Genomic DNA, 12129 nt, shown 5'->3' on the forward strand with positions numbered 1-12129 from the left:
TATCAAACATCGCCTGTTAGATAAGGGTACGAATAGATAGACAGAATAGTATATGCTGTTAATCCCTGTCATTTAGGATCACGTTAATCCATAATCCGGTCTACTGCTAATTACAGTCGAAGAAGTGTTTATAAATATTAAAGAGAATGTGTGAGTTTTGTTTCACACCGTGCCTAGCAATATTCCAGCAATATCACAGCAGAGGACACCAGAATGGATTTTTAGACATTGCACAATCTGGGTCGTCGACGTGACAAGCGAAAACATCCTGCAATACCTACTGTGTTTTATCTCACTTCTATTGTGAGTGAGTTTTGTTTTACGTCACCTTCAGCAATATTCCAGAAATATTACGGGAAACATAGAAATGGGATTTACACATTGTACCCATGTGGGGAATCGACTCCGAATAATCGACGTGACGAGCGAACGCTTTGACCACTAGACTACCTAACCACTCCTATTAAAGAGAGATTAGACTTACCTATAATACGTTAATCCAGAAATGTGGTCCACTTCACAAAAACATTTCCATACAGACAATGGTCAAATATCATCATTTCCCTGAACCTCAGCTGGATGTTGTGATGTTGCCCACAGGACATACAGCATATACACTTTATATACAATACGCGAAACAGATTATCAGAACGAATAAAACAGGTATGTGTTGAATACCAACACGTCAGCTACTAACGGCAGCTCATGTCTATGGCATTGGTACTTAAAGGAAGTCATCGAGTGGTCTACCTAAACTGGAAGACACGTGACTTATTAGCTTTGCATGTGCGTTGATGTGGATTTAACGCAACAGAGCAATTTTAGTTCTCCGACTGTAGAACACAAGTGTATAGAGGTTATTCACCTTAGAGCTAGTAATTTCGCTTTGTGAGTGAGTGAGTGAGTGAGTGAGTTTAGTTTAACGCTGCACTCTGCAAATTTCCAGCTATATGGCGGCGGTCTGCACGTAATCTAGTCAACCAGACAATACAGTGATCAATAGTATGAGCGTCGATCTACGCAATTGTGTCAACCAAAGCATACGAGGCGAGTAACGGGGTCAGGAAGTCAGCCGCTCTGAATTGGTTGACACATGTCATGGTATCTCAGCTGCGTAGACCGATGCTCATGATGTTAATCACTGGACTGACTGGTCCAGACTTACAGACCGCCCGTGTATAGCTGGACGACTTTTGTTGTTTTTTTTCATTCATATTTTTTTATACTTTATTTTGTTATTTTGTTTTGTTTTTTTGTTGCTGTGGTTTTGGGGTTTTTCTTTGTTTCTATGTGACCGGTTAAATGTTTCCTGAGCATAAAACGTCAACGTTTAATACAAACGGATCAAACCATGGACTACAAACATGAGCAGCCATGAATACCTCTGGGTCATGACGACTTAAACCTGACCACCTATTCACGTTTTGCACCCTCTCGATTAACAGAAGAGTGTGAGAGTCTATTTGACATTGAACCTGCGATCCTATCCTAGGATTGTATGCAATGAGATGTCTGGACATAAAACGTTAACGGTGAGGGGAGGTAGCCTAGTGGCTAAAGCGTTCAGTCGTCACGCCGAGGACCCGGGTTCGATTCCTCGAATGGGTTCGATGAGTGAAACCAACTTCTGGTGTCCTCGCTGGAATATTGCTGTATGGTGTAAACCCAAATCACTCACTCACTCACTCACTCAACGTTTATGAAACCTCCTTACTAAAACCGTAATATTTACGCTAGTCGTTATGTGCTTATTTCAAGTGGACAATTACCCCTAAACATCCTTTTCTATGAGAATAAACATATTATTGCTATGTAGACATGCAGGGACAATGAAATACTAATATTCATTTCTTAATGAATATTAACGGTTAAAAAGCTATTTATATTCATTGGATACAGAAATTACATGTATAACTTTGTTGGAGACGGGGTAAAATATGTCTTTGATGCTGCATTCAGCATCTGGCAATCTGCATCATAACAGTATTCTATCTTACCTTAATGTACTGATATTCCTGCCATTTCCATGAAAGTGTGCAATTTTAAGTGTACATACTCTACTTTAAATATTTACACATTCGCTGTTTATTTGTTTATTGGAGTTGTTCCACATCCATTGACGTATCATTCAGTGCAGGAATATTCATATATCAGCTCACGGCTAGAGGCATACAATGTTGCGTCTTAACGGTATATCAGTGAGTAACTTGGGTTTTGCGCCGCTTTTAGCAATATTCCAGCAATATCACGACAGTAACAGGACATGAGATTATGGGTTATCAGACCATCTAACATCGGACATTCCGAGCTATACCACGGTAATCGGTGAAATTTCGATTTTCCACCGAGCGAACTAGAGGTTGATGTCATGAACACAGACCAAGGCCATGGTGACACAATCACACGGAAATAGCCATGCCAGCGAGCTTGACCATACGAAAAAAACGTTGGGCCCTCTTGGGCCAAGCCAACGAGTGGTTTGAATCTTGTGACACAGGTTTGATGCTATACGGACGACAGCATCAGTGGTCTGTGGTTACAACGTCTGTCCAGAGAGCGTAAGGTCGGGTTAGAATCCCACTGCGTCATACCAAAATGTCTAGTCACAAGATTCTGCATAGTCGGCTGGTAGTCGGTAGATGTGGGAAGGGTATCAAATTTGAACTCTTTATCTCGGTCATCAGGCACCACAAAACCCCCATCACTCATATTTATACCATCCCTTGCATGTTTATTTGAAGTGGACAATTTCTAAACATATTATTAATATTATATAGATAGACCGAAAGAACATATGAAATATTCCAATTGTGGTAATGTATATCAATGTTAAAAAGATAATATTATTCATTGTAAAAGAATCCATAATGGTAAACACCGTCTACAGTAGTTGCGAGACGAGGCAAAAGTATGTTTTTAACCTCACACTCTGCTATGTCCATGAAAGTATGGCATTTTGTGTGTGTTTACGTTACTTTTTTTGAGACCCGTGAAGATCCAGGTTAGAACTGATCTTCAGTAACCCCAGTAACCCCGGGAGTGGCGAACAACGAGATCGGGTGGTCAGACTCGCTGACTTGGTTGACACATGTCACCATATCCCAATCACGTAGTTCGATGTTCATGTTGTTGGTCACTGGATTGTCTGGTTTTCTGTTCCTACCAGGCTTTATGGAACTCATCTGAATGTGTACCGAATTTGTGTAAAATATCTTTATCCCTAGTTATTCTGTTTTTCTCTACCAATAGACGCCATACATAATTATTTAGCCATGTGGAAATAAAAATATATTTGCGTTTAAATGTATAACATTAACTAAATGACCAGAGTTATCCTACACTGTCGAAATGAGCAGAGCCTTTAGACATAATTGTAATGAGCATATTAGCGTTCATTACGTTGGTGTAGATAAGCTCTGCTCAAAAGCATGGTCTAATTAAGTTCAATTCATTTGAGCAATCTGGATCAGCTGTGCTCTATTGAAAGGTCTCAATTAGCTCTGCTCATTAGGATGGTCTGTATGCTTCCCCTTTACATGAATAGGGATGGGAGGTAGTCTAGTGGTTAAAGCGTTAGCGCATCACGACGAAGACGTGGGTTTGATTCCCCACATGATATATGAAGCCCATTTCTTGTGTTCTCCGCCGTGATGTTGTTGGAATATTGCTAAAAGCGGCGTAAAACCCACTCGCTTCTCTACATTTGAAACAGTACACAGAAGACAACGTGGTGACTATGGTTTAACGCCACTTGTTTCATATAGTGTTAAAAAGATCTGATGACCGTAAAATTAGTCATCACCCTTTAACTCACGAATCGAATCGAACCCATGGGAGAAATCTACAAAGGAATACATCATAAACCCACAACCCCAACCCCACCCCCCGGCCTATTAGCCCCCTGAAGTATATATCATACGTTGCCATAGAGCGACGATGAAAGCTATGTTTTTCTGATAGCGTGAGCTGAGAGTGAAACTCCTCCCGAAAGAAACAACTATGACCCCGGGACTGTTTTACGTTAATATATCCATTTTCTTATTTTTTCTAGGCAGTACACAACAATACAATAAATGAACGAAAAACTAGTGAGTGGAAGCCCTGATTCTAACGTATGCATGATCACTCTTAAGTTCATGTCTTATTGTTTCCTCCAATTGTAATTTACCGTTTTTCCTTAGAGTCATTTTGATAAACTATCCGCCCAATACCATTATTTAATGCCCTTTTGAACTTACCATGTGTTTTTAATATATTGCTTCAAGATATGCGTCTCTGTTGAGAAAGTTAAAAGAATTATCTGCACGATATTTGTACGAGGGGCTAACTGTCTATTTTAAACTAGTAAGGCGCCGGAATATTTGCTCAAACCATGGACATTCATTCATTCATTCATTCATTCATTCATTCATTCATTGGAAAACGTTGTGAAAGGAACATCACAAGTAATAATGATTCTTCAATTCCTGGAGGATAGTGAGTGAGTTTAGTCTTGCGTCGCTTTCAGCAATATACCAGCAATCTCACGGCGGGGTACCCCAGAAATGGCCTCCACACATTATACCCACGAGGGGATTCGAACCTAGGTCTTCGGTGTGACGAGCGAACGCGTTAACCACTAGGCTACTAAAAGTTTTGTCAGGCCTGATATATATTTGCATTTTGGCATATATTGGTATATTCGTTTGGGGTTTTTTCTTAAAACCTTCCAACCGAACGATCATTACATAAACCAATAGCTGACCTGCCTATCACGCTGATTTTGAACGAAGCGTTTCCTGGTGATCGTGATTTAACAATTCTATATCACTGTCGAATCAGTCTGACTTTCTAAAGTGTCATTTATACCCATGAATAGAACATTTGAATTCAATTGCTGTAATGGACTCTATCGAATATCCCTTTTAATGGTTATATTTCCATGGTGAAACTGTCTGGATTTCCGGCCATTTTGATTATTTAATGTCACACTCAGCAATATTCCAGCTATATAGTGGCGTTGTGTAAATAACCGAGTCTGGATCACTTAATCCAGTGATCAACAGCATGAGCATCGATCTACGCAGTTGGGATACGATGATAGTGTCAATCAAGTTAACGAGCCTAAACACCCGGCCCCGTTGGTCGTCTCTACGACAAACATGGATTACCGAAGACCTATTCTTACCCGGATCTTCACATGTTCTGTCTAGGTAGAACACGTAGAGTACATAGGTAAGCTCATTTTTTGGTGTTACCCGAAATGATTTGTATGGCACATCGCTGCGTCGTAAAACTATAACCATTCACTCACTTGTAGATGAAAATAAGAGAAAAGGTATTTCATTTATATATCCAGTCGTCAATCCTTTAAAAACCTGAGATTTGTTTGGAGCGCCTTCGATCTGCCGTGTTTTCGAGTTTGGTATTTTTTATCAGACATCACAAACATGTCTAAATGGTGCGGTTTTGTTTTATAGATCTCTTATCGATTTTTCACATGGGACAGAGTGTCAGTGTTTGACAAGTGCTTACTCGAGGAACATGTTTATTCGTGACAGATGACTTTTTTATTTATAGGTCCGTTGGTTTACCTTGTTTTTATTCAAAACACATGTTAATCAATCACTTGTTTGATTCGACTGGTTTATAATTCAGAATATGATATTGTATTTCCCAGCAGTAAGTGCAACTATAACCTTTGTGTGTGAAATAAACCAATAGTATTCTCGTTTTCATGTGTATGAAACTCATGCCATAATTTGTCTTCAATATATACTCTGTATTTCACGATATATACCCGGATTCATACAGTTTGCACATTGGTTTTGAGTTTCATACCTCAGTGTAACGAAAGAAATACACAGTCAATCCTTATTTGAAACAAGAGGGATGTATATTTTATGTTCACCATACCCTCGATAATGGAATCAAAGATGGTATTACATCTACACATTCTCTTCAGTATAAACTCGGAATTTTGAAATATGATGGCCATATAATTTCCGTTTAGTATATACTCGGTGTATGAAACAAGAGGACCGAATAGTTTCTGTTAAGTATAAAGTCGTAATTTGAAACGAGAAGGTTCAATACTCTCTGTTAAGCATAAACTCGGTACAGGAACAAGAGGACTGAATACTTTCTGTTCAGTGTAAACTCAGTATTGAAACAAGACGACCCTATACTTAATGTCGAGTATAAACATGGCATTTGAAACACGAGGGCTGAATACTAATTCAGTATTTTCAACACTGTAATGTCCATATAATTTCTATATTCTTCATCCTAATTCGCTAAATTCAAACTCTAGCATCGATGACCGTCCCTCCCAGAAACAAAAACATCAAAGGGGAAAGAGGGATGAGAAACCGGTGTTCTACAAGAGAATCTTGTTATGATAAGGGTTTACGTCCACAAATCCCTGCCTTGGGCGTAAGGTCGGGGTTATACAAATACCGAGTTGTGCCAGCATGTTATATGAAACAGTTATGTGATGGGGCAGTTTCACCTGAATCCATCCTTCTTGATCTCAGACACTTCCCAAACACACGTTCATGTTCATTTCGAGACGTCAAACTTGAAAACAAATCAAGATCCCATCTGCATTCAATCCACAATTAGGAGGTTGTCCAGATTAAAGAGTTCATCATAAAAATTATAAGAAAAAGTAAGAAAGAGAAATGTTGAACAAACCTTGAACGTGCGCAGTTCCTGATATCACATGTAGCGGTGTGTTACTTTAACAGCTGAGAGGGTGATGACAAGCAATGCTGTGAGCGCATTGACGAGACGTTTCCCAGGGATCAATGTTTGCATTATCGCTGAGCGAGCTTTGGTCACGTGGGCTGGACCGTCATGTCCGGTCGATAATCGGGTTGAAGCGATAAGGACTCTGTCGGGTTGGTCAGTGTGTTTTATTTACACAGCAGTCAGTAATATTTAAGGTATATCACAGAGGTCTGCAGTTCGGCTAGAGGTTGACACCACGAAGACCATCGTTTGTTTGTCCTATAAGCTGCACTTAAGCTGTATAGCTATTCTGCTGTCTGTAGTCACAAAAATTGACAACACAATCCAGTGACTGACATCAGTTGATATGCAGTTGGGATGCGATAGTATGCATCACAGAAGTCTGCACACCTGACCATCAGATCCCATCCTCTTACAATATAAGCATGGGTTGTTGAAGATCATATATTACCCGGATCTTCACGGGTCAGCCGGGTCAGTCGGGACACGGAGGCCTGGTGTCCCTTACTACGAAAATAATTCAACCGTGTTTGTTTTGTTTGTTTGTTTGGGGTTTTTTTTTGTTGTTGTTGTTTTCTTTTTGTTATTGTTGGTGGTGGTAGTGTTGCTGCTGCGTAATGCTGCTATCAACATTGTTACTCTATTAACGACTACGGTAAATGATCGAGTCTGAACCAGGCAATCCAGTGACTGCTATCATGAGCAATTATCCAAAAATATGACATGCGCTTCATTCCTGGTAACTACGGTGTGCTCTAAACTCGGTTCTAATGACAGTCAACAGGCACGGCCGTTTTACAGTACACGGGAACTAAAGCAAATGTCGCACCAGTGACAATTCCACACTTTATGAATGTGCAGAATTAAAGTGATATGGATATGGACTTCTCATTCATATCACTCAGACACAATGAACTGCCTCTGTTGAAGAATGGCTGGAGCGTGGCAGGAGAGTCGTGGGTAGTGCGGTCCCTGACTCGCACCCTACAAAACAAAGTTACAATATGGTACTTGTTGTTAGCCTTCCTGCAACTCGACATTAGGGGAATAAAACATGGACTATTCGGCGGGGAGAGAGAGAGAGAGACAAGGAGAGAGAGAGTTGGAGAGAGAGTTAGAGACAGAGAGTTGGAGAGAGAGTTAGAGACAGAGAGAGAGAGAAAAAAGTGCGAAAGAGGAGAGAGAGGGAGAGAGATGTGTATATAGAGAGAGAGATAGAGAGAGATTCGTCCAGCAGTCTTTAATTAATTAATTGAAGCGTCTAGCAGTCGCAGCGCCCCTTTACCACATGCCGATAACTTATGCAATATTTAGCAGCTAATACTAAATATGCAACATACGAGTCGACGGCAGCTCGTGTCAGTGTCAACTGGATCATCAATCTTGATTTACAAACGCACTGCACAGTGTCGACTGCTTCTGGCGACACTGCGTACTGTTGCTATAAATTTATGGTGCACACTCAAACAGTACTCTAACATTTCTTGCATTTATACAGTTATTAACAGCGGCTTGACAGATGCGAGGTGTATATTCACGGCATCCTTCCATGATTCTTTGCTCAGATCCCAAATATGTTAAGCTTGCCATCAGACATGGTACACGACCTTGACAGCGTGAGGTGTTCATTTCATCAACCATTGGCATTGTCTACTGACAGATTGTTTTGGGGGCTTTTTCAAGCCGTCATATAGCCGGAATATTGCTGAGTGCTGTGTTAGGCAGCATTACCTCACACAACCTACCGGGTACCCACTTATCACATCACTGTAAACGTACATTTATTTCGGTAGAACAAGCGCCATTGATCCTCAATTCATGATCTCCGAAGGCTCAAAAGGTGTTGCGAGTGGTTAAAACGTTGACTTAAAGTTGTCGACCAACCCAGTTCGATTTTCAAGGTGTCCCTTAAAACGATAAAAAAATTGGGTTTTTTTCGGTTGTTTTATTTGGGTGTGTGTGTTTTTGTTGTTGTTGTTGTTGTTGTTGTTGTTGTTGTTGTTGTTGTTGTTTAACACTGCTGTCAACATTGGTTCATTATAAACAACTACTGACAAAGATCAAGTCTGAACCAATGACAGATATCATGAGCAACAATCCAACTAGATACAATCACGCACCGTACCTTCCAGTTCATTAAATACCGCTACATACTTTCGACGCTTGCAAGCTGGAATTCTCACGATGTGATTAATCCTCAATTTAAGGCAAATAACATAAATACTCCATTCAACAAGGATTGTTAAACTGTCACAACCATGAATAATTGCACAGTCGTAAAAGGACATTTCCTGTGTTTTTTTTCTGAAACACCAACAGCCATTGTTAAATACTTGCACGTATAACACACCTTTCCGAAGAGCGCTATTCACTTTTACTCGATCTCCAGATGTTCATAATGCAGTATAAGCATGAATAACACAATCCTTCTGAAAAGCCGTATTTACACGAACTCAATATCCAGGCGTGCATCCATGATTAATTATGATTACGACAAATCCTGCTTTGTCGGAAAAGTGATTTAAATAAGAATACAGCGATTTTGAACATTGTTAACGGCGTCCAAAAAACGGATTTTCTGGCTTTAATCGTTAACGCGTACAGTTGAAGCTAATTACTAAGTCAAAAGAGTACCCTAATACCCCTTAAACATTTTTAAGCTTGAACATAAAACTACCAATGCATGACAAGTTTTACATAACACATGTTTTAAATTCATGTTCAAGCTTGTAAATGACTATAAAAAGTTTCATGAAAAACGTAAATGTCAGTTTTGTTAAACTGCACGTATAAAACGGAATAGTGCTTGCGAAACAGGGCCATGAGCTCCCGACATTCTAACTCGGACATCAAATATCAATCTATTCATCATTCTTCAAGGGTTTTACCATTCGTGGAACCAATAAAAAACGCATTATCTTAATGTGGACTGACGTTAGCCGGGATTTGAATCCTTCATGCAGGAAAATTATTCTTTGCTTTTCAGCAGGGATGATCGAAGCCACAATGTGCCGGCCAACCTGTAACAATGGCGCACCGTTAACCAGCAACCACTGTCATTTATTAAACGACATGGTGAACTTGTGTTAAATGCAATCTGGCTTTGTTAATTCTCAGTTGTGGTTTGCGTTAGTGGTGTCGGTTTGGATAAAGTGGTGTCGGCCTGACACAGGTATGGTGCTGTCTTCTAGTGACAGCGAATAACAGATTGGACGCATAAATGGTTCGATTCGATTCACCGAATTTAGGAGAGAATCGAAAGAGACTATTAGACCTAGTCTCTGAAATGTACACAACTGACCGAAAAAGAAAGATTCCTTAATTATACTCATTGTCTTTGAAAAGACGTTTTCCTAGTAGGCACTGATATTCCTTTGTGGTTGGTTGGTTTGTTTTCAATAGTTAGACGGCAACCTGTTTCCCTCTTGTTTCAAATGGAATGTTCTGGAGGGCGTTCCCATATATGCAAATTGGGGTCATTTGTCAGGTCGTGGCTCATCTAATACTTGTCAATCAATAAGTCCTAGTCTGGACCAAACAATCCAATGAGCAACATTATGAGCATCGCTCTCCGCAACTGGCAACCGATGACATGTGTCAACCAAGTCAGCGAGTCTCACCACGCGATAAGTTACTCAGTTGGACTGCAGCGATTCACCCACATCTCATTTCGATTTGGACCCGTGAAGGTCCCGGGGTAGAATAGGCCTTCAGCAACCCATGCTTGCCATAAAAGGCGACTCAGCTTGTCGTAAGAGGCGACTAACGGGATCGGGTGGTCAGGCTCGCTGACTTGGTTGACGCATGTCATCGGTTCCCAATTGCGCAGATCGATGCTCATGTTGGTGATGCCTGGATTGTCTGGTCCAGACTCGATTATATTTACAGACCGCCACCATATAGCTATAATATTGCTGAGTGCGGCGTAAAACTAAACTCACTCACTCACTCATTTCGATTCGATGTTTGACACTGGGCCGTCGATTCGATCATTTTCAATTCGGCTCTTCACGTAAAAAGTAAAAACACCACATTTTATTTAACTCTCAGAGTCGACACTTTTTGGCGTAAAATACATCGTCAATTTGGTGATGTCTACTAGCAACAGTTCTCATTTGACACTAATCCCGGCGTCAACCAATCACATATCGCCTTACTTGAGCGCTGGAAACTGCTCCACTTGAAGTCAAAATTAACCTTCTGGCTGTGTGGAAATAATTCAGATATCGAATCGAAATTCTGATACTGGTTATCGATATCGAACCTGAGGTGTCAGATTCGATTATCGATAAATCAGACCGAATCGTTACAGTCCTATCACCGTTAGTCACCTCTTACGACAACCATGGGCTGCAGAAGATCAATTCTAACCCGAACCTTCACTGATCGAAATATATAGAGGTCTGAAAGGATGAAATATTTTGTTATTGATTCCCTGAAGATAATGAATGGCATAAAAAGTACATTAATTGGTGACTTGTAATAACAATATTCTCATTCATCACCCGACAATATTTGGAATCGCTGCAGTACGATTACACGTGCTGTCGCAGACATTTGGGTAAGTTCAGCACCAGAAACTGACGTTACATTGAAAGTCCTACTGCTGTGCGGTTACCAGGGATTCGTTCGTTCTGAACATGCACGTGAACCATGTCTACTGTTTAGTGGCTGTCAGTGGTACATGACTTTGAAGGGAAAAGTCTCAATTTGTGTCCGTCTCAATTCAAATGCATTCATTTAGCAATATGAACGTTTCCATGGTGTCACTGGCACTTCTGGGAGTTTTGTTAAAGACAGGTCTTTCATACAACTAATTCCCCATTCTAGAATGGTCTTACTCCGCTGAAAACGTACGATAAGCCACTCAGTTTTTGATAACTGCCATTATATATCTTATTAGTTTTAACTTGAAAATTGTGACACACAAAATTACGTTAGCATCTTTTATCATCCCCCAATAACGGATAATGAAGCTAAATTTGTAACTGCGTTTAACATGATGTTGTTGGTACATGTCTTTACAATATAACAGTTCTGTTCGATATCCTTTCAACACCTGAGCCACACTTTTCCGACGGGATGATCGTCTTGATTAAAATTACTGGATTCCCTGGTTCAGACTCGATTGTTTGCAGACAGCCGCCATATTGCTGGAATATTGCTGAGTGCGGCGTAAACCTAAACTCACTCACTCGTGACTGATCTTTATTTCCCTAACGGCTCCGGAAGCGTAGGTGGTCCACTCGTCTGAGGTGCAGCTACCTGTTTATGATTGTGAGTTTGAGTCTAAGATTCTGCATGATTGTTTGTGGTATTTTCACGCCCCAATTTCAGAATTTACACCTCAGTGGTCCCCGGCCACGGAACGTTCGTAGCGCTTCGACGTTCGTAAGT

At 40.5% G+C, this 12129-nt stretch overlaps 1 protein-coding gene across 1 annotated transcript in view; it reads right to left on the reverse strand.

Annotated features, from left to right (window-relative positions):
- The window catches only part of LOC137255709 (uncharacterized), a 45118-nt gene extending 38353 nt beyond the window's left edge, over window positions 1–6765 (reverse strand). Inside the window, exon 1 of the mRNA XM_067793200.1 lies at window positions 6676–6765. The gene's annotated coding sequence lies outside the window, so the exon portion shown is untranslated. The remainder of the gene's footprint in view (window positions 1–6675) is intronic.
- Between the last annotated feature and the right edge of the window lie 5364 nt (window positions 6766–12129).

This window comes from Haliotis asinina, chromosome 11 (assembly GCF_037392515.1).
Source record: "Haliotis asinina isolate JCU_RB_2024 chromosome 11, JCU_Hal_asi_v2, whole genome shotgun sequence".
NCBI lineage: Eukaryota > Metazoa > Mollusca > Gastropoda > Lepetellida > Haliotidae > Haliotis > Haliotis asinina.